Source organism: Anastrepha obliqua, chromosome 6, assembly GCF_027943255.1.
Source record: "Anastrepha obliqua isolate idAnaObli1 chromosome 6, idAnaObli1_1.0, whole genome shotgun sequence".
NCBI classification, from domain to species: domain Eukaryota; kingdom Metazoa; phylum Arthropoda; class Insecta; order Diptera; family Tephritidae; genus Anastrepha; species Anastrepha obliqua.
Window position 1 is genome coordinate 51,783,113 of NC_072897.1, and position 23,241 is coordinate 51,806,353.

The 23,241-nt window shown below is 36.9% G+C and overlaps 2 non-coding genes and 4 pseudogenes across 2 annotated transcripts; all 6 read right to left on the reverse strand.

The window, feature by feature from the left end:
* Positions 1-7,227: 7,227 nt before the first annotated feature.
* Positions 7,228-7,366, reverse strand: LOC129251013 (U2 spliceosomal RNA; annotated as a pseudogene).
* A 738-nt stretch (positions 7,367-8,104) lies between these two features.
* On the reverse strand, positions 8,105-8,293 carry LOC129250927 (U2 spliceosomal RNA). The gene has a single exon (XR_008582858.1). It is a non-coding gene; the product is annotated as a U2 spliceosomal RNA (small nuclear RNA).
* A 243-nt stretch (positions 8,294-8,536) lies between these two features.
* Positions 8,537-8,722, reverse strand: LOC129250886 (U2 spliceosomal RNA; annotated as a pseudogene).
* A 3,822-nt stretch (positions 8,723-12,544) lies between these two features.
* Positions 12,545-12,683, reverse strand: LOC129251000 (U2 spliceosomal RNA; annotated as a pseudogene).
* A 738-nt stretch (positions 12,684-13,421) lies between these two features.
* On the reverse strand, positions 13,422-13,610 carry LOC129250949 (U2 spliceosomal RNA). Its single transcript, XR_008582873.1, has one exon. It is a non-coding gene; the product is annotated as a U2 spliceosomal RNA (small nuclear RNA).
* A 244-nt stretch (positions 13,611-13,854) lies between these two features.
* Positions 13,855-14,040, reverse strand: LOC129250884 (U2 spliceosomal RNA; annotated as a pseudogene).
* Positions 14,041-23,241: the final 9,201 nt, after the last annotated feature.

Genomic DNA, 23,241 nt, shown 5'->3' on the forward strand with positions numbered 1-23,241 from the left:
TTTATATCAACATATAATATAACGCTTCGTAGCCAAGAGGGTCGCTTTTTCGTTTCACTTTTCCTCAAATCACTCCCAACGATTCTAAAGAAGTTTTCACTTCAAAAGCTGGATCAAGCACTTTGAAGAAGAAAAGGTTTCCAATGATAACTTCGAAGTTACAGCAGTAACCAATAATGAAGGGCAAACCCCGTTTTCGCTTATCGCACTTTACAGCCCTCTAATACACCAGATCAAATATGAGCAATATTATAAACTATTAACAAGATATAATAAAAAATAGTTTAAAAAAACTAAAAAACACGCTTTTATTGCTAATCGAACTAAAAAGTAGAAAATAAATTTTAATGACAAAGGGACCTATAATGAAGTAATAGCAAATCGAACGATCAGTCATAGTCAACTACCTCAGAACAGAATTATAACAAAAATTAAGATAGAAATAGAGTAATTCAAATTAGAGTTAAAAGCGTGGGATGCATTTTGCTTCACTTTCATAGCCTTCTGTACATAAGTAGTTGCCAATAGAATGATTGTAATATTTACTACATCAAGCATCCCACGCTTTTAACTCTAATTTGAATTACTCTATTTGTATCTTAATTTTTGTTATAATTCTGTTCTGAGGTAGTTGACTATGACTGATCGTTCGATTTGCTATTACTTCATTATAGGTCCCTTTATCATTAAAATTTTTTTCTACTTTTTAGTTCGATTAGCAATAAAAGCGTGTTTTTTAGTTTTTTTAAACTATTTTTTATTTTCTACTTTTTAGTTCGATTAGCAAAAAAGCGTGTTTTTTAGTTTTTTTTTTAACTATTTTTTATTTTTAGTATCTGTAGGTGTTTACGAGTAATATATGTATAATACTATTACACAACCGCACACTAAATACTAACCTCAATGGTGATGTGGAAACTAAAAATTCCCAATTTTTGTTTAAAAAAATACCCAGTTCATGTTTCTACCGGTGTGGCAATATTGGCAAATGTTATAAAAAATGCACATTTTTCAGCGCTCTCACGAGAAAAAGAGTTTCCCATCTAGTCATCTATGTTGTGTGTTCCGAGTCGAGCAGATTTTTAGAAGCCAATGAAAATTAAGCTCAAAGATTCCGTTACAGTCATTCATACATACAACGCGAGGTAATAAAAGTGTGTTAATTATTCCATTTGTATCTTAATTTTTGTTATAATTTTGTTCTGAGGTAGTTGACTATGACTGATCGTTCGATTTGCTATTACTTCATTATAGGTCTCTTTGTCATTAAAATTTATTTTCTACTTTTTAGTTCGATTAGCAATAAAAGCGTGTTTTTTAGTTTTTTTTAAACTATTTTTTATTTTCTACTTTTTAGTTCGATTAGCAAAAAAGCGTATTTTTTAGTTTCTTTAAACTATTTTTGTTATTGTGAATGAAAATTATTGTTATCATTGCAGTCAGTGAATAAATGATTCGATATATTCGTGTTATATTTAATTCCTTTCTTATCGACTGTGAGTCTAAAGCTATGCAGTTATCGGCCGTGATAAAGAATTAATCGGGATGAAGAACTTATTTCGTGGAGGGAGCCTGAGAAACTGATTTACAAGAATAAATAAAGATTTTTCATTTTACAACCAAATTCACCTTACTTTTTGCCCACAGTAAAAAAAAGAAAATATTAATCCTGGCAATCCTAATAAGGATAATGGAAAACTTTTATCAGATTATTGCATTGTTATCGGTCCTTGATAGGTATGCAAAATTTCAAGTCGATCAGATTTTTAGAAGTCAGTGAAAATTAAGCTCAAAGATTCCGTTACATACATACATGTAAGATGGCAGCCAGCCCTGAATCGTATGTAACACCCCAGTACGAAGAAGGAAAGAGTTAGTCGTCAGCGTAACCTCAGCAGTAACAGTAGTCATTTTTTTTTCCGATCACTTTTTTATGAACTTTGAAAATACATTTTTCTTCATATTGAATTACTATTTTGGAATAATAAAAACTGTTCAAGCTTACATGGGGGCTCAACCGATCGCATAACATTTTTTGCATTCTATATTAAATCGGAATGCTACGCTCGGAAAGAAATCAGAAAGCCGTCAAGCAGCAGAGAAATGCAGAGCATAGCAAAAACCTCCAATAAGCAGCAAGCAGCAGAAAAAAAACGCAAAAGAAAACGCAAAGGCAGAACATCCAGCTGAACGAAACGCAGTCGAAGCAGGCAGAGAAGGCGAAGCAACGAACAGCCGAGTTACTACATACGAACAGCAGCAGATCAGCGAGAAAAGTCACGGGTTACCCAAAATGGAAGATAAAATGGAAATTTTCTTTAAATCATTTATCGAGAAAATGAACCAAAACGATGCCAGTAAAGGTAATGTCACTATTGATGCATTCGCAAAAGTCGTACCTAATTTTGACGGGGTATCTATTCCAATTCGGCAATGGATATCTAATTTTGACGAGAATGCTGAGGCTTATGAGTTGACAGCAAAACAAAAGTATGTCAATGCGCGAAATAAAATGAAGGGCACTGCAGCTTTGTTGTTGGAAACAATTACAGTCTCCAACTATAACTCGTTGTGTGAAGCGTTGATAGAGGAATTTGACAAACCACTAAATAGCGCAGAGGTACATAAGCTATTAATTCAACGTCGAAAACAAGCAACAGAAAACTTCCATGAATACGTGTTACAAATGCGGAAAATAGCAGCACTAGGTAAGGTTGATGAGCAGTCAATTATAACGTACATAGCTGATGGTGTTGAGTTGCGCAACGAACAAAAGTATCCATTATATAGTGCTCGATCCTACAAAGAGTTGATCAAAGCATATGAGTTGGTGGAGCCTTTGGCAAAGCACAGCGAAGCAAATAAACGTCGGCAGATAGCAAGCACTCGTAAAGAAGTGGATAAAAGTAGTAATGACGGCGAGCGTAAAAATCAACATTGTTTTAATTGCGGGTCGACACAGCACAAGAGGGCTGAGTGCAAAGAAGACACGAAATGCTTTAAATGTAATGGCGCTGGCCATATGGCTAAGCAGTGCACCACCACGAAGCAAAACGTTGTAAACGTAGTATTCGACGAAAAACGTATGAAACAGCTGAAAATCAATAACAACAATGTGTCTTGTTTGGTGGACACTGGAGCAGACGTTTCGCTAATGCGTAAGAGTGTATATGACCAAATAGGTAGCAATTGTGAACTGCGAAAAAGTTTTGCTAGACTGTATGGCTTAGGCAACGTCGCCGCCGATGTGTTAGGAGAATTTACAACACAAGTCGTTGTTGACGAGTTGAGTACACAACATACGTTTTTGGTTGTAAAAGATAGCAAAATAAATGTAGACGCAATTGTAGGGTACGATTTTCTGAAAAAGTTTTTGGTAATACTAAATGCCAAGGGGTATAATTTCTCACGATCACAAGATGACACAAATGCAGGAGAAACTAGTTACAATGTTTTAAATGTTCATAGCAGCAATGAGGTAGATGTGGATCCTAAATACAAAGAAGCAGTCAAACAGTTGATTGATAACTATAAGCCGAGTTTTATTCAATCAAACAGTCACATTAAATTAAATATTGTCCCGAAAAGCAACAATATTATTCTTCGCGAATCACCTAGCCGATTGTCAGTAATGGAAAGGGAGTTTGTACGTAAGCAAGTAGCTGAATGGCTGCAAAAAGGCATTATCCGCGAATCATGTTCAGAAATCGCTAGCAAGGTTGTGCTGGCAAAGAAAAAAGATGGAAGCTACAGATTGTGCGTTGATTTTCGTAAACTAAATTCCATGGTTATGAAAGACAGGTTTCCAGTACCGATTGTCGAAGAGGTTCTTGAGAAAATGCAGGGTGCAAAATATTTTACCGTGATGGACCTTGCAAATGGATTTTTCCATGTCGAAGTTGAGGAGCAATGCAAAAAACACACGGCGTTTGTCACAAAAGAAGGTCTTTATGAATTTAACAGGGCTCCATTTGGATTTTGTAATTCGCCCGCTGTTTTCATAAGATATATTAACCACATTTTTCAAAAATTAATTAACGCAGGTATAATGGAAATTTATGTTGATGATATTATTATTTTTGGAGGTACAGAAGAACAATGCTTAGACAATATGCAAATGGTATTGAACCAAGCCCAGCAGTATGGTTTGGAAATTAAGTGGTCGAAATGCCAATTTTTGAAAAAGAGAGTCTCGTTTTTAGGGCACGAAGTTGAGAATGGGCGTATCTGGCCGGGGAAAAGCAAAGTCAAAGCCGTCAAAAACTTTCCGATACCAAAAAACATTCGAGACGTACAGGCTTTTTTGGGTTTAACCGGATATTTTCGCAAGTTTATCCGTAACTATGCTGGTATAGCTAGGCCCTTGACACAACTGTTAAGAAAAAACGAAGTATTTCAGATAAAAGAAGAAGAAATAAAGGCAATTGATGATTTGAAGTCGGCACTCATTGCAGAACCTGTACTGCAAATATATAAGCAGAACGCTGAGACACAGCTACACGTCGATGCGTCGAAACATGGGTTCGGGGCAACGCTGATACAGCTCCAGAACGGAGAATGGCATCCGGTTTTCTACTGGAGTAAAAAGACTTCTCCCCAAGAAGAAAAATTACACAGCTATTTTCTTGAGGTAAAAGCAGCATACTTAGCCACAAAAAAGTTGCGTCACTACCTGATGGGTATACAGTTTACACTAGTCACAGATTGCGCGGATAGCTTAAGTCGATTTCCCGTGATGACAGTGACCTCAGAAGTTCAAGCCCAGATCGCAAGAGCTCAGAAGCAGGACTCACATTTGACAGCTGTAGCAGAGATTCTTAAAGAAAAACCATATGAAAACTTTAAATTGAAAAATCAATTAGTTTATAAGCAAGTCGATGGGCAGGATGTATTGGCTATACCAAGGAGCATGGAGAACGAAATAATTAAAGAGACGCATAGATTCGGGCACATGGGTGGCCAAAAGACAATGCATGCTATACGACAGAGTTACTATATTCCACATCTTGAAAAGAAAGTTCAGCAGGTAATTCAAAATTGTGTCGAATGCATTATGCACAATCATAAGCTGGGTAAGAAAGAAGATTATCTGCATTGTATTGACAAAGGGGACAGTCCCCTTTCTACCCTCCATGTCGACCATTTGGGTACTCTGGATACAACATCAAAGTGTTACAAGTATATTTTCGCTATCGTCGATGGATTCTCCAAGTATACGTGGATATACCCTACCAAGAGCACAGATGCACAGGAAGTTGTAAGGCACCTAAAGTCATGGGTGACAATATTCGGCAGTCCGCTGCGTATAATAAGCGACCAAGGCACAGCGTACACGTCGAAACTGTTTAAAGAATTTTGCGAAAAAAATAAAATCGACCATGTTGAGGTAACAACCGGCGTCCCAAGGGGAAACGGTCAGATCGAGAGAGTGAACCGCGTAATTATTTCGATTCTAGCAAAGATGTCAGCAAAAGAGCCGGATAAATGGTACAAATATACGTCACAAGTGCAACGCGCAATCAATTCTCACGTTCACTCTTCTACAAAGTTTACACCGTTTGAAGTGATGTTCGGTGTAAAGATGCGAAACGAAGCCGATATAGAGCTGCTAAAAGTACTCCAAGAAGAACTGCTGGTAGTCACACAAAATGAGCGAAACCAAATCCGTCAGGAAGCCAGAAAACAAATACTTAAAGCGCAAGAAGTGTACAAATCCAACTATGATCGAAAACGAAAAGGAGAGCATGGATATCAAATATCCGATTTAGTAGCCATCAAAGTCACACACTTCGTAACAGGTAAAAAACTGGCCAGTAAATACATCGGCCCATACCAAGTAAGCAAAGTTAAAAGACATGGCAGATACGATGTGAAAAAAGTTGGGGACTTTCGAGGCCCAAGTCAAACATCAACTAGCGCAGATAATATGAAGCTATGGCGGTATTATGAGTAGAATGAAGACGATCACGACGAAGAGTCATCTGAGGCATATGACAATCAGGATGACCGAGTGTAAGATGGCAGCCAGCCCTGAATCGTATGTAACACCCCAGTACGAAGAAGGAAAGAGTTAGTCGTCAGCGTAACCTCAGCAGTAACAGTAGTCATTTTTTTTCCGATCACTTTTTTATGAACTTTGAAAATACATTTTTCTTCATATTGAATTACTATTTTGGAATAATAAAAACTGTTCAAGCTTACATACATACATACATACATACATACATACATACATACATACATACAACCCGACCTAATAAAAGTGTTTTGAAAAACACTCGAAAACAAAAAAGTATGTTCTGGGGTATTCCTCAATGTGACAAAGGCATTCGATTAAATTTGTCACATAGTTTTGCTTGTTAAATTAAATTAATACTTACTAAACAAAGGCCGCTGTAGCCGAATGGGTTGGTTGACTACCAAAGAGAACGTAGGTTCGACTCTTGGTGAAACACCAAATTGAAGAAAAAGTTTTTTCTAATAGCGGTCGCCCCTTGCCAGGCAATGGCAAACCTCCGAGTGTATTTCTGCCATGAAAAAGCCGGCTTGAAACTGTAGGTCCCTCCATATGTGGAACAACATCAGGACGCACGCCACTAATAGGAGGAAGAGCACGGCTAAACGCCCAGAAAGGGTGTACGCGCCAATATATATAAATAAATAAATATATATATATATATATATATATATATATAAATGAAATGATATTCGTTTGTACGCATTTTTTTGGGCCGATACGAGGCCAATTTTATTCGTTCTTTTTTCATATTATAGGTATCCACTAGGGGAAGGTTTTTAGCAAAAAAAAATTTCTTTTAAATATTTTCTTCATATAAAAAAAACAAAAAAAAATACGTGTCTAACGGTTAGACGCGATAGAAGTGAAACCTTCCGTAAAACAAACTGAGAGAGAATGAGACGAAAGCAGCATTAGGAGCGGGATAATTATAGGTTCATTATAATATTGCTATAGAGTTCATATTTTATTTTCTTCATTTTATTATTATTCATCCTCAATGTTTTCAATTTCAACAAATGATACGAGTGGCTTATGATAGATAAAATATGATACAAATGCTTTGGTTTCGATGTTGTCAAAAAAAAATACCCAAACGGACCGAAGAAACAGACTTACAAATTTCTTCCATTTTCGTCTACTTGTATTCATATAAAAATGTATGTCTCTTCCCACCAAAGCTAAATGTATTTGTATATTTCTTCTTGTATTTATTCAAGGCCGAAATCCCGGCGGTACTGCAATACCGGGCCAACTCGTGGCAGAGGTGGATAAAGCCCCTAAAACACTCCGCCCATTTCCAAAAATTAGTTTAACACTTTGATCTTAGCCATAAGGCCGAGAAGCGATAACTATACACAACCAACAAACTACCTTGTCATTACATTTTCTAATAAACCTTTTGAGAATTACACGCTCACAAAAATTAATGTACGAAATATTTATACCGATTCACTTAAACACGGCGAGCTGTTTGATTTCATGTTCGTGCCTGTGTATGTGCATTTGTGCGTTCATATCGCCACAGTGCATGACTACCAGCCTTGGCTGAGCACAGTAAGAAAATGTATTCGAGCGTATATATGTATGTATGTACGTTAGTGTGTTTGTACGATTGTGCTCTGCGCTCAGCTCTGTGACGATTTTACTGTGAGCTGCGCAGGTTGGGGTATTCTTGCAGAATTTAAAGATGATTCACACACTGTCGACCGACTGGGTACAGTTGTCACAAGTGATGATATGTATAATTTTTATATGAAAAATCAAGGCGAATCTTTTGAAGGTGGTAGCAATAACACAGCTGATTTGTTATTTTTTTCTTCCGCCGTGTACATTTGGTTGTCAACACAAAATTGAATTACGAAACGTTTTACTTAGCTTAGTGTATGAATTCACCTTGGAAAAAATTCAATTTTCTTCTATAATCAATTTTAATAAAAAAAAACTGTTTTCAATAAATAATCAGAAATGTCCTACAATGCAAATTTCACTTCAAAAAAAAATTCCATTTTCGTCTACATGTATTCATATAAAAATTTATGGCTCTTCCCACCAAAGCTAAATGTATTAGTATATTTCTTCTTGTATTTATTCAAGGCCGAAATCCCGGCGGTACTGCAATACCGGGCCAACCCGTGGCAGAGGTGGAGCAAGCCGCCCCTAAAACACTCCGCCCATTTCCGAAAATCAGTTTAACATTTGTTGTCCTCCGATGGAGGATCTATCAGATGTTAAGCTGATAGGAACAGATACCACACTACCTACTTCAATAGATTTTCTAATAAACCTTTTGAGAATTACACGCTCACAAAAATTAATGTACGAAATATTTATACCGATTCACTTAAACTGACTTTCAGTATCTAAACCAAAAAACTGTTTTCAACAAATAATCAGAAATGTCCTACAATGCAAATTTCAAAAAAAAAAACAAATTCCATTTTCGTCTACATGTATTCATATAAAAATTAATGGCTCTTCCCGCCAAAGCTAAATGTATTAGTATGTTTCTTCTTGTATTTATTCAAGGCCGAAATCCCGGCGGTACTGCAATACCGGGTCAACCCGTGGCAGAGGTGGAGCAAGCCCCTAAAACACTCCGCCCATTTCCGAAAATCAGTTTAACATTTGTTGTCCTCCGATGGAGGATCTATCAGATGTTAAGCTGATACGAACAGATACCACACTACCTACTTCAATAGATTTTCTAATAAACCTTTTGAGAATTACACGCTCACAAAAATTATTTATATCAACATATAATATAAGGCTTCGTAACTAAATAACTTTTAGGCCAGCGATGACAGCAATGACTAGCAATGTGAGCTTCCGATCCAAAATCCTTGGTTCGAAGAAAAAATAGAAGTTATTTTTATTTAGTTCGTCGCTACGTTTATATCAACATATAATATAACGCTTCGTAGCCAAGAGGGTCGCTTTTTCGTTTCACTTTTCCTCAAATCACTCCCAACGATTCTAAAGAAGTTTTCACTTCAAAAATCAAAATATTGTACAAAACAAAACTTGCTCGATTCTTAGATTAAAGTAAGTTTCGAATCAACATTCATTTTATGTGTACAACTTTTTTTGAATTTTTCGTTATTGTATACAGAAATTTCAAATGATTCGAATGAAATTTTTTTTTTTTTTTTTATTTCTTCCATAAAATATTACACCTGTCGTTAGACAATAAGTAATTTGATTTACAAAAAGATGGAATGAGAGTGATATTGAAGGGCCAATGCCCCCAAGCTCATTTAGAAGAAATATATACATATACGATATATACGAAATATATACATATACGATTACGATATACGATTAGTTGACAATTGATTACAAGGATTTTGCAAGATCTGTTGGTGTTTGACTGTTAAGCCGACTTTGGGTAGATTTTTCTTTATTTGGTAGTCTTCTCATCATAGGATTTGTATGCGTTAATAGTCTATTTATGTGTCTTCTGCTAGCGCTTTGTATTGTTTCATCAATAGTATCTGCGTAAGGTATGTACCAAGGTGCATTAGTTAAGGTCCTAAGTATTTATAAAAATAATGTTTCAATTCAATTGAGCAATGCTTTCTTTGACCAATTCTATATGGAAATGAATGCGTTTGCAAACGATGTTTTCGGCTATGAACAAATGTTGGAATCGAATGAAAAAGGAAAGAAACGCGAAATGATAAAAAAAATTCTTGGAAAATTTAAAATGAATGGTGCTTCATTGGAAAAATTCAAAGGTAATAAGAACATACACAAGATAAAGTTAGAATTTGAATTTTTAGATTTATTTTGTTTATTTCTCATTTTTTCAGAAGTACACCACACAACAACTCATTCCAACTCTGATTTTGAAATCCTGTTGGAATTGGTGATCGATAATTTTGTCACTATAATGGTCAATGGAAATTTGCGTGTATCAGACCCTGCATATTATTTACCATATCAACTTTTTATGGAACATATGGACCAAATGAACACAAAAAAATAATTTAGTTTTGTTTTGATTTTTTGCAACATTTTGGTTTTCAGTTAATACAATAAAAACAATACTGTTTTTTCGTGAACACAAAATTCTAAATTTATTACGTTGTTTGTTTAGAATTTTTTTAGAAAAAAAGTAAATTTTTTGGTTTTGAGGAAATTTGTTTATTGTTGCTATTTGTGAAAGCGTAGATATTTGTAAGTATTTGACTATAATCCTAAAAGTTAATGGAATATCACTATGACACATAGAAAACATTTTTTCAAAGGGGTGTTTTTCGAAAATTATAAAAAAATTGTTTTCAAAAATTTTGAAGAAATAAAGTAAAACAAAAAAATTTCGAAAGCATGAAATTTTTTCAAAACCAAATTTTCCTCAAAAAGATAAAAGAAAAAAAAAAATTTCAAAAATTTTAAACAAATAAAATGAATAAAACTTTTTCAAGGGTATGAAATTTTTTCAAAACAAAATTTTCTGAAAACCAAACAAAATTAAAAAAAAAAAATGGTGTTTTCAAAGCATTTCATATTCCACTATTAATAGAGAATACATTTTTTCGAGGGGGTGTTTTTCAAAGCGGAAAAAAATCTTTTTTAACAAATCAATTTAAACTTTTACAAAAGTATGAAATTTTTTCAAGAACAAAATTTTCTCAAAAACGTTAAATTAAAAAAAAAATAGTTTTTTCAAAATATTTAATTTTCAGCAATTAACTGAGAAGAAATTTGTTAGAGCGAAGTGTTTTTCAAAACTTCAAAAAACACTTTTTAACCAAAAAAAATAAACCTTTTTTCAAAAACAACAGGAATGATAACATTGCCTAACAATTTCTGCACTTTTGCACAGTCTAAAGAGGCATTGATACAGAGTGTATTTCCAAACATAGTTCAACATTACAAAAACCATGATTGACTCAGCGAAAGAGCAATTTTAGCTGGGAAAAATAAGGACGTCAATGATATAAATTCAGCCATTTTAGATCAAATACCTGGTGACATAGTTGCGTATAAGTCAATGGACACTATTACTGATCAAGATGATGTCGTAAATTATCCAACTGAATTCTTAAACTCACTCGATTTGCCAGGCTTACCACCTCATAATTTACGATTAAAAATTGGAGCACCGATTATTATGCTGCGCAATAGTAATGTGCCCCGACTTTGCAACGGTACCAGACTCGCTGTGAAGAAGCTAATGGGTAACGTTATCGAAGCAACAATTTTGAAAGGGAAGTACAAAGGAGAAGACATTTTTGATAATTCCACTGATTCCGGCGGATTTACCATTCGATTTCAAACGTTTGCAGTTCCCTATTCGACTTGCCTTCGCTATGAGAATTAATAAGGCGCAAGAACAGTCTCTACAAATGTGCGGTATTAATTTAGAATACCCAATTTTTTCTCATGGACAATTGTATGTAGCTTGCTCACGAGTTGGCAAACCATCGTCATTATTCACGCGAAAGATGAAAAAACCAAAAACGTTGTCTACCAAAAAGTGTTACAATAAAGTTCGAATGAAATTGTATCAAAGAATTTGCTTTGTTTCGTATTAATTTTATTCTCTTTCAGCAAATCATTGAATTTATCGTCTAGCGAAGCGGGTGAGGGTACGCTAGTATATATATAAACAATACTGCAAAATCTTGGAGTCGTACATATCAGATCGCTACTCTCGATTCAAGCGAGATGATGCTTCTTCAAGTCTTCGACAAATAAAGGCAGGAGTACCGCAAGACAGCATTCTTCGGCCTCTACTGGACCTTATCTTGACATATGACCTACCGTCTGATTCTAATTACGTCACAGCAACGTTTTCAGATGACGCCACGCTGATTGCAGTACGTGAAACTAAAAGCGAATCGATAGCCTCATTACAAACCGCTTTATAAATTGCCTCCCAATAATAAATGGAAAATTAAACTAAACCGAACAAAACCTGTAGTTTTCACAAACAATAAAATACAACATATTTTACTACATATACATAGATGATCAATAGACACCATACTCAAACTCTGCGAAGTACCTATGTAGGTATGACACTTGATTGTAAACAATGGAAAGAGCATGTTAAGAAAAAGAGAGATGAATTGGACATCAAACTGAAAAACATGCAATGGCTCATGGATAGCAGATCAGCTCTAACTATTTATAAATAAAAAAATACGTGTCTAACGGTTAGACGCGATAGAAGTGAAACCTTCCGTAAAACAAACTGAGAGAGAATGAGACGAAAGCAGCATTAGGAGCGGGATAATTATAGGTTCATTATAATATTGCTATAAAGTTCATATTTTATTTTCTTCATTTTATTATTATTCATCCTCAATGTTTTCAATTTCAACAAATGATACGAGTGGCTTATGGTAGATAAAATATGATACAAATGTTTTGGTTTCGATGTTGTCAAAAAAAAAAATACCCAAACGGACCGAAGAAACAGACTTACAAATTTCTTCCATTTTCGTCTACTTGTATTCATATAAAAATTTATGTCTCTTCCCACCAAAGCTAAATGTATTTGTATATTTCTTCTTGTATTTATTCAAGGCCGAAATCCCGGCGGTACTGCAATACCGGGCCAACCCGTGGCAGAGGTGGATAAAGCCCCTAAAACACTCCGCCCATTTCCAAAAATTAGTTTAACACTTTGATCTTAGCCATAAGGCCGAGAAGCGATAACTATACACAACCAACAAACTACCTTGTCATTACATTTTCTAATAAACCTTTTGAGAATTACACGCTCACAAAAATTAATGTACGAAATATTTATACCGATTCACTTAAACACGGCGAGCTGTTTGATTTCATGTTCGTGCCTGTGTATGTGCATTTGTGCGTTCATATCGCCACAGTGCATGACTACCAGCCTTGGCTGAGCACAGTAAGAAAATGTATTCGAGCGTATATGTGTATGTATGTACGTTAGTGTGTTTGTACGATTGTGCTCTGCGCTCAGCTTTGTGTCGATTTTACTGTGCGCTGCGCAGGTTGGGGTATTCTTGCAGAATTTAAAGATGATTCACACACTGTCGACCGACTGGGTACAGTTGTCACAAGTGATGATATGTATAATTTTTATATGAAAAATCAAGGCGAATCTTTTGAAGGTGGTAGCAATAACACAGCTGATTTGTTATTTTTTTCTTCCGCCGTGTACATTTGGTTGTCAACACAAAATTGAATTACGAAACGTTTTACTTAGCTTAGTGTATGAATTCACCTTGGAAAAAATTCAATTTTCTTCTATAATCAATTTTAATAAAAGAAAACTGTTTTCAATAAATAATCAGAAATGTCCTACAATGCAAATTTCACTTCAAAAAAAAATTCCATTTTCGTCTACATGTATTCATATAAAAATTTATGGCTCTTCCCACCAAAGCTAAATGTATTAGTATATTTCTTCTTGTATTTATTCAAGGCCGAAATCCCGGCGGTACTGCAATACCGGGCCAACCCGTGGCAGAGGTGGATCAAGCCGCCCCTAAAACACTCCGCCCATTTCCAAAAATCAGTTTAACATTTGTTGTCCTCCGATGGAGGATCTATCAGATGTTAAGCTGATACGAACAGATACCACACTACCTACTTCAATAGATTTTCTAATAAACCTTTTGAGAATTACACGCTCACAAAAATTAATGTACGAAATATTTATACCGATTCACTTAAACTGACTTTCAGTATCTAAACCAAAAAACTGTTTTCAACAAATAATCAGAAATGTCCTACAATGCAAATTTCAAAAAAAAAAAACAAATTCCATTTTCGTCTACATGTATTCATATAAAAATTTATGGCTCTTCCCACCAAAGCTAAATGTATTAGTATGTTTCTTCTTGTATTTATTCAAGGCCGAAATCCCGGCGGTACTGCAATACCGGGTCAACCCGTGGCAGAGGTGGAGCAAGCCCCTAAAACACTCCGCCCATTTCCGAAAATCAGTTTAACATTTGTTGTCCTCCGATGGAGGATCTATCAGATGTTAAGCTGATACGAACAGATACCACACTACCTACTTCAATAGATTTTCTAATAAACCTTTTGAGAATTACACGCTCACAAAAATTATTTATATCAACATATAATATAACGCTTCGTAACTAAATAACTTTTAGGCCAGCGATGACAGCATGGCGCGGTAGCCGAGCGACTAGCAATGTGAGCTTCCGATCCAAAATCCTTGGTTCGAAGAAAAAATAGAAGTTATTTTTATTTAGTTCGTCGCTACGTTTATATCAACATATAATATAACGCTTCGTAGCCAAGAGGGTCGCTTTTTCGTTTCACTTTTCCTCAAATCACTCCCAACGATTCTAAAGAAGTTTTCACTTCAAAAATAGTTTAAAAAAACTAAAAAACACGCTTTTATTGCTAATCGAACTAAAAAGTAGAAAATAAATTTTAATGACAAAGGGACCTATAATGAAGTAATAGCAAATCGAACGATCAGTCATAGTCAACTACCTCAGAACAGAATTATAACCAAAATTAAGATACAAATAGAGTAATTCAAATTAGAGTTAAAAGCGTGGGATGCATTTTGCTTCACTTTCATAACATTCTGTACATAGGTAGTTGCCAATAGAATGATTGTAATATTTACTATATCAAGCATCCCACGCTTTTAACTCTAATTTGAATTACTCTATTTGTATCTTAATTTTTGTTATAATTCTGTTCTGAGGTAGTTGACTATGACTGATCGTTCGATTTGCTATTACTTCATTATAGGTCCCTTTGTCATTAAGATTTATTTTCTACTTTTTAGTTCGATTAGCAATAAAAGCGTGTTTATTAGTTTTTTTAAACTATTTTTTATTTTCTACTTTTTAGTTCGATTAGCAATAAAAGCGTGTTTTTTAGTTTTTTTTAACTATTTTTTATTCTTAATTTCTCCCGATCTAAAGCATGCAAAAGGAATGTAAAGATGCAATTTCGTTTTAAGTATAATTATTTAACAGTCTAACAAATGTAAAAAAAAATTATTTTCAGTAGTTACTTTAAAAGTTATTCACGAAAAGCCAAAAAAATGCCCTGACAAAGGTGTACATACGTTATATTAGGACACTTATTTTGCTCTTCTTTTCTGCGAATACTTAACTGTAAAGTACCGTTTATTTTATTTTGTGGTTCTACTTTTCATTCTTCTTAAAATTTATGGCATTTTGTCTTTTGTGTACGATCGGAAAAATGTCGCTCCGCAAAGAAATCTCTACTGATTTGAGAAAATGAGTTGTTGAGTACAGAAGTAATAAGACATCCTTTGGTTAAATAGCTGATTTATTGCATTTAAGCAAGTCTACGGTACAAACTGTTTGTAAAAACTTTGAAACAACCAATTCTCTGGAGATTAAGCCGCGTAGTGGCCGGTCCAAGAAGCTCAACCGGAGAGATGTATTCTTTATTCGCAAAGCAGTGAATTAGAATCCGAAAATACATGCTACTGATTTGGCCCAGGAGGTAGCCGAGAGGTATCAAATTGTTGTCCACCCACGTACAATAAGCAGGACCCTTAATAATGAAGGTAACATCTGCAGAACTCCTCGCAAGAAGCCCCTTATAAGCGAGAAAAACTGAAAGCTTCGTATGGAGTTTGCAAAAAAGTACCTTATAAGGGAATAGAATTTTGGAAACTAGTTTTATTCACTGATAAGTCCAAATACAACATATTTGGATACGACGACAAAGCCAAAGTTTGGAGAAAACCAAACACTGCCATGGATCCTACGAATCTGATTCCGACTGTAAAGCATGGTGGTGGCAGTGTCATGGTTTGGGGAGCAGTTGCAGCCACAGGAGCTGGAAACCTCGTTTTCATTGAAGGAAATATGGATCGCTTCTAATACAAGCACATTTTGGAACAAAACCTGATGCCATCCGTGGACAAATGAGACCTAGGCTCGAGCTGGATCATCCAGCAAGATAATGACCTGAAGCATTCTGCGCAAATCGTCAAGGACTAGCTGCTGTATTACATTTTATTATATAATAAGTAATAAGAGGACAAAACGTTCATGGACACACGCTTTTTTCTGTAAAATGAATCCCTATTTAATAATATTTGACAAAAATTTTATTAGAATTATGTTTACAGACCTGTTTTCTTTCCCGGCATCCATTTCATTTAGTTTTTATTTTGCTGTTTCTCCTTACATTCGTAATAATAATTATCGATAACACAGAAAACACAGGATTGTATGCCAAAAAATATCGTTATTATCTAGGATTATTTTATAATCTCAGATTTTGGGAGACAAATTTTGTATGGGAAATCGCGCTTTTTAATTACAGATTTTGAGTTAAGCGCGAAAAAGTAGATCATTTACTTATATGTGAACGTATTATAAGACACATTTAGTAGAAACGGTAGATGTTGGGGTTAAATACGCATAAAAGACGGATTTCATTAGAAATAAAGATTTTTCATTTTACAACCAAATTCACCTTACTTTTTGCCCACAGGTAAAAAAAGAAAATATTAATCCTGACAATCCTAATAAGGATAATGGAAAACTTTTATCAAATTATTGCATTGTCATCGGTCCTTGATAGGTGTGCAAAATTTCAAGTCGATCAGATTTTTAGAAGCCAGTGAAAATTAAGCTCAAAGATTCCGTTACATACATAGATACATACATACATACATACATACATACATACATACAACCCGAGCTAATAAAAGTGTGTTAAAAACAAACTGTTAATCTGCAAGCAGATACTAAGACCAGCATGGATTTATGATGCGCAGCTATGGGGTATGCCAGTCAAAGTACGAAAATCCATCAGGTCCAAAATAAGGTGCATTGTCAAAGCACTATGGTACTGCAGAAGTTTCGACATTGGGGGTGACCTTAAACGCCGTCAACACTGAAATTGCGAAGATTGCTGTGGCCCATAAAGAAAGACTAATAAACCATATCAATGAAGATGCATATAATTTAAATGAACGGATTAATACAAAGGCTCAGACGCACTAAACCTAGCGATCTCATACTTCCATAAAAATGCTTTATGTAATGTAGAGTAAAAATTATATAATGTTGTCATATTTAAGTTGCTTGTTAATCATTTGTAAATATTTATCAACTAGTCGGAATAAAAATTAAATTAAAAGAAAATAAAAAAAATGCATATCGACAATGCGCTGCAGTGAATTTTCGCATTGAGTACATTGAGTGCAAATCGCACCATTGAGTATGCTTTTTCTTACATACTGCTTTACATATAAAAATGCGCTTAGTAACTTCCGCAAAGCAAAACGATGTGCTATTCTGTAGTTGATGCAGATTTTTTTGCAACGGTTGCCAACAACTAGACAGCAAATGTATGTATTACACTTGCCCAATGATACTACTACAAATGTCATTTTCTTAGAATATTTGTTTTAGTCTCTCCAATTCTTGTATTAATCTATATATTGTAGGTAGGTAGGTAGGGTGGTTGTCATAAAGACACACTTAGACCTTTCGCTGGTCCATTGTGATACCACTGGAGCTTATCCTTACCCTACGTGTTCCTTTTCAAACCATCTGGCAGCTTTAATAAACGAGCAGAACTTCGTTAGTTTCAGATGGGCTATGTCCGCTACATCGGTTAAAAATGCTGTATCAAGAGTGCGCAGCCTTCTCATAGCTAAACTTTCACACTCACTTAAAAGGTGTCTGACTATTTCCTCTTCTTCTGTATTAAGACAGCTTCTACAGAAATCGAAGTACGGGAGTCCTAACCTTCTAGAGTGGCTGCCTATTAAACAATGACCAGTTAATACACCTATCATTTTTCTTATAGCTTCTCTGTTAAATCTTAGCAAGGTCTTCGATCGACCGCTGTTCCAGTTCGGCCATGTCTGTCTGCTTAGTTCACATGTTGTGAGGTTTTTCCAGCTTGTATTTACCTTTTTGATGGTTTCCCTGTCTATAAGTAATTTACAAGTGGCTATGGGCATGGGTATCAGCGCCTTGTCCGATTTGAGATCGAGCGTTGTACCGGTTCGTGCAAGTTCATCCGCCTTGCAGGTTTCTGCTATATTCCTTTGGCATGGCACCCAGATAAGGTACACTCTGTAGCACTTAGATACGTCATTTAGTAGCTTAAAACATTCTAGAACTGTTTTTGACAAGTGCGTTTTTGATTCAAGCGCTTTTATTGCCGCTTGACTGTCCGAGTAAATGAAGACTTCATTTGTGGATAATACTCTCGTTTTTATTTCTGCAAGTCCCTCTTTTATGGCAGTGGCTTCCGCCTAAAATACACTGCAATGATCAGGTAGGCGAAATAATTGGCATACTCCGAGATTATCGGAGTAAACCCCTCCACCTACTTTGTTGTCCAGTTTTGAGCCATCTGTGTAGATGTTTAAATCATTTTTCTTAACAATAAGCCCGTTATCCCATTCCTCTTTGGAAGGAAATACTGTGACAAAGGATTTATCTAAATTGATGCCCTTGGTCTTGCAGAAATCCGTTGTGCTAGGAATGCAGGGAAATTTTTCTAAAACTGAAGAGTGTCCTCTTTGGTTCGTTTTGAGTAGGCCGATTTCTCTTAGTCTGAGAACTGCTTTGGCCTAGAGGAGAGAGGACCACACGTCTGTTTGCTTACCGAATTGCTCTATTGGTAAAAGGTTAAGCATAATATTTAGTGCGTCTGTGGGTGTGGTCCTAAGGGCCCCGCAGATGCAAAGACTGGCCATTCTTTGTACATGTACCATGGTTCTTTTAATGTATAATTTATCTAAAGCCGGCCACCATACTTCAAGGAAGGCTACCAGGTGAATTCTTTATTATAAATTGACTTCTCCATTTCTGTAACAAGTGAGTTAAGTGCTGTTTTAGTAGATTTCCCTTTACAGTACGCATGTTGTGAGATACTAAGCTTATTAGGGCTGATGTTAGCCTTAATATGCTCTTCTATTATTCTTTCTAATGTTTTTAACAAATAAGAGGATAGGCTAATTGGCCTAAAATCCTTAGGAATCCTTTTAGGAATAAAGACAACTTTTACTTCTTTCCATACTGATGGGATACTTTTAAGTTTCAGAGCAGCCTTGAATATAGCCGTTAACCACTCCATAATGTAATTGAGTGAATGTTGTATAGGGTTATTCAATAGGTGCGCTTCAACTTTTTTCCGATAGGGAGGGCGAACAACGAAATATTTTTTATTTTTCGCTTGTTATTTGTAAACTTCATTAGTATACATTTCATCATGGAACGCTACACACTTGAGCAACGAATGCAAATCGTGCAAATTTTTTATGAAAATAATCGTTCTGTTGCTGCTACTTTAAGAGCATTACGGCCATTTTACGATCCATTTAACAAGCCGTCCCGTTTTGGAGTTATGTGAAGTCATTGGTCTACAGTAACAAGCCGGCGACGATTTGTGAGCTCAGAGCCAATATTGAACGCGAAATTGCTGGAATTTCGGCCGATTTATGCAAAAGAGTGGTCGAAAATTGGGTTCAACGATTGGACTTCGTAAAACGTGCACGCGGTGGTCATGGAAAAGAAATCGAATTTCATACTTAAATGTATATGTTCAAACTCGATAATTAAAAAAAAAATTAGTTAAAAAAGTCAAACCGTTTGTGTTTTATTCAAAAAAGTTCAAAAGTTGAAGCGCTCTTACTGAAAAACGCTTTATTTGGGCCGGGAATAATCCATCTGGACCCGGTGATTTAAATGGTTTAAAGATGTTCAATGTCAGAATTAGGTCTCTCTGTACTATTGTTGATTAATACGTTAGATGATTCGTTGCTGGGAAAGAGCAACTTCAGAGTTTCGTCACTCGAGATAGTCCAACTCTTATCCGGTTTTTGGAGGTATCGGGAGGAATAGTGTTTTTTCGAAAGGATTTTACGCAGTCTAGAAGCCTCTGTGGTTCCTTCGATTTCTCCACAGAACGTTCTCCAACCAGACCTTTTCGCTATCCTCACTTCTTTTTTGTAAATTCTTAGCTTACTGTAATAGCAGTCCCAGTCTTTACTCTCTCGTGCCGCTTTCGCTCTATTAAACTGTCTTCTGCTATCGTTTCTTAATGTTGTCAGGTCTTCTGACCACCAGGGCGGTTTTTTCTTCCCCTTATACTTAATTATAGGGCAGGCCTTATTTAGCGCAGTTCTACAAACCTCCGTAAGGATTTGTACGTCTTCGTTCAGTGATTCTCTATCTTCAATAGTGGCATTTCGGGAATTAGGAAGTCTTTCCTTAAGTTCCCGTTTATATATGTGCCCAAATTTTATTTCTATATAGTGATCGGAGTAAGAGTGTTCGTTCAGAACCCCCCACTGCGTCATCTTTCCGTAGAGGGTGTGCCATGCTAGCGTACAATCAAGAACTTCTTGTCTCTTGCGCGTAATAAATGTGGGTTCGTTGCCTTTTTTACGCATTAAAAGCTTACTATATAGAATATAATTAAAGAGAGACTCTCCACGTTCGTTTGTATCCGAGCTTCCCCATACGGGATGGTGGGTATTGGCGTCACCTCCTAGAACTAGTTCGCGGTTGTGTGCTTTGCAGTCTTCCACAAGATTTCTTATCAGCGGCGACGGCAGTGGACCTGTGTCGTCTCCGGCAAAGACGAGGTTAGCCAGATGTTGCTTCCGCTCACTTCCCAGCTAACCGCCGTAGCAACTGCATTACTGAAATTTTGAATCATAAATATATTAAGATGTGTTTTTGCAATTATGCAATCTTTTAGTACCTTCACAATTAGTCTTATATACCTTGTAACCTGATGTCCTTAAGCCGCAGATTTCGCCATTCCGTACCCAGGGTTCCTGAATGAGGACTACATATGACTAAGGCTTTCTTACAGTGGTGTAGGTTTATCTGAAGAAGATGCATCAGCTGTTAGCGTTATGTCTGGGTCTTCTTTATTTTCGCATAAAAGTTCCCTTTCGGAATACTTACGCTGTTGTACGGAATACTTACTCTACCGTTCGAAGTACAACCTCCCTAAGCCCATTTCTGAGCCTGAGGGGGCGTATTCTTCTTCGGTGGGATGGTCGTTTTCGCTCATTGGCTCTGTTTCGCTCATGGGCTCTAATTCGCGCATGGGCTTTGTACTTTCCTTCGTGGTGAGGAACTCTATTGCTTCCGTATCAGTTTTGTAGATGTGAAGCTTTACTTTTAAAAAACCGGATCTCAATTGCCCATCGCATTTCGCTAAGGGTTCAATTGAGTTTTCAGTCAAGAGCAGGAGAGCCGGCATGGCGGCGCGCTTGGGTTCTTTCGATTATTCCACGCTGTTCTTGTTGCTTAGTGTTTTTACATATCTCCACTCCTGCGTTGGGATGTCCGGATGGCAGACCCGAATGAGCTTCATTATCTCTACCTGGTCTTCGACAGTTGAAGGTAACCAGATCCTTGGTCGCGGCCTGGACGGAATATCCTTCCTGTCCACGACTACTAGCTTGGTATTTGGGTACACTTCGCCGACTTTGGAGATGGCCTCTTTGTACAGCTGAACCGATCTCTCATCGTCACACGCTATTATTTTTATCTGGCCTTGGTGCCAGCCCAAATCTTCGCACGCAGCCGGGGATCTCCAGAGTAACCTTCAGTCCAACTTTCGTTAGCTCGGCCTCGGTCCATTTCCATTGGGCCGTGGGGGTCATACCTTCAGGATGGTTTTCGTCTAGAACTGCTTAATAATGCGGTCTTTTGCACCCTCAGCAAATGATTTTCTGGGCGTCACGCCAACTGTTTTAAGCCTTTTTGCGTTTGGCTTATTTTCTTCCAAGGACCGTTGTCATTTTGGAGCAGATTGTACAGGTTTAAAGTCATTTCGTTTTCCTTTGGGTGAGTTTCGTACACCCTCCTTAGGAGCCTAGCTGCGTTTCTGCGATCCTGGTAGCTCGCTTTCGCTGGGTATACCAACCTCACAAGCGGCCATCCTTCGGTACTGGAGCTACCAGTAGCAGTGCTTCCGGTCGGGACCGTTTTTGGGCTCGAATCGCAGTTGACTACCGGGCTAGTGCACCTCGACTTGTACTTGGACCTGTGTCCAATACTGATTGTGTAGCTACTGGCCTCGCTTTCATTGTGGCTGTCGCTATTCGCTTAGATCGACCTATTAAGCCGATGGATGGTGTTTTCTATGAGCTCGGTGCGACCGTTGCTCGTATTGCGGAGCTGATTGTTCCTATCGGTCTGTTAGAAGGAGGGCCGACCTTCTTTTTTTGTTTGTCTTTGAACTAGGACTTTGCATTTTTGGACCCACGCGTATCGGAGAGAGGATGTCCGCCCGTGCATAGCTGCGAGCTACACGGGTAAGGCAAGTTATTACGGAGAGCGCCAGTTATCCGTAAGCTCCGTTCGAGACTTGGTTATTTATTAGAAGGTGTCTAGGTACTTTACCGTAACTACTATAGCTATGTCATCGGCATATGCCACTTGTTTTGGTGCCCCTCCGTCAAGTTTCTTGAGCATTTCATTTGCTACAAGTAACCATAATAGCGGCGATAGTACACCACCTTGCGGAGTACCTCTGCATGCATATTTGGTGACGCTCGCATCGTTCCACTCCGCTCTTATCTTTCTGCTTGCTAATAGCTGCCTTATCCATAGATAAACCGCGGGTTGCACACTAAGTGACTCCATGCTATTTAAAATAGCATATTTCGTCACGTTGTTGAAGGCCCCTGATATATCTGGAAATACTCCAAGAGCGTACTCCTTATATTCTAACGCCTTTTCTATGTTTAGTACAAGTGAGTGATGTGCAGTTTCAGTAGATCTGCCTTTGGTGTAGACGTGCTGCGCCTTGGATAATACGTCCGGCGTAATTGTATCTCTAATGTATGCGTCTAGAACCTTCTCTAACGTTTCCAGGAGAAAAGAGGTCAGACTAATGGATCGGTATTCCTTCGAGTAGAGAGGGTTGCTTTTTCCAGCTTTTGGTATAAACACACCTTTCGTTTCTCTTCACAATACAGGAACGTAGCTGAACCTCAAGCATCCCCTAAATATCGTTCTTAACTATGGTACCACAAGATGACTTACCTTTTGGAGCATGGCTGGGAAGATTCCATCCAGTCCTGCCAATTTATATGGGTCGAAACTTTGCCCATTCTATCTTTATAGCCCATTTTATCTTGTTGGTCGTAATTACGTTCGTCGTGATATCGCACAATATCTCCTCTAAGTTCGAGATCTGTAGTGTCCGCACACCCTGGAAAATGTGTGTTGACTAGGTCCGCACAACTGTCAGCCCACTCTCCGTTAAAT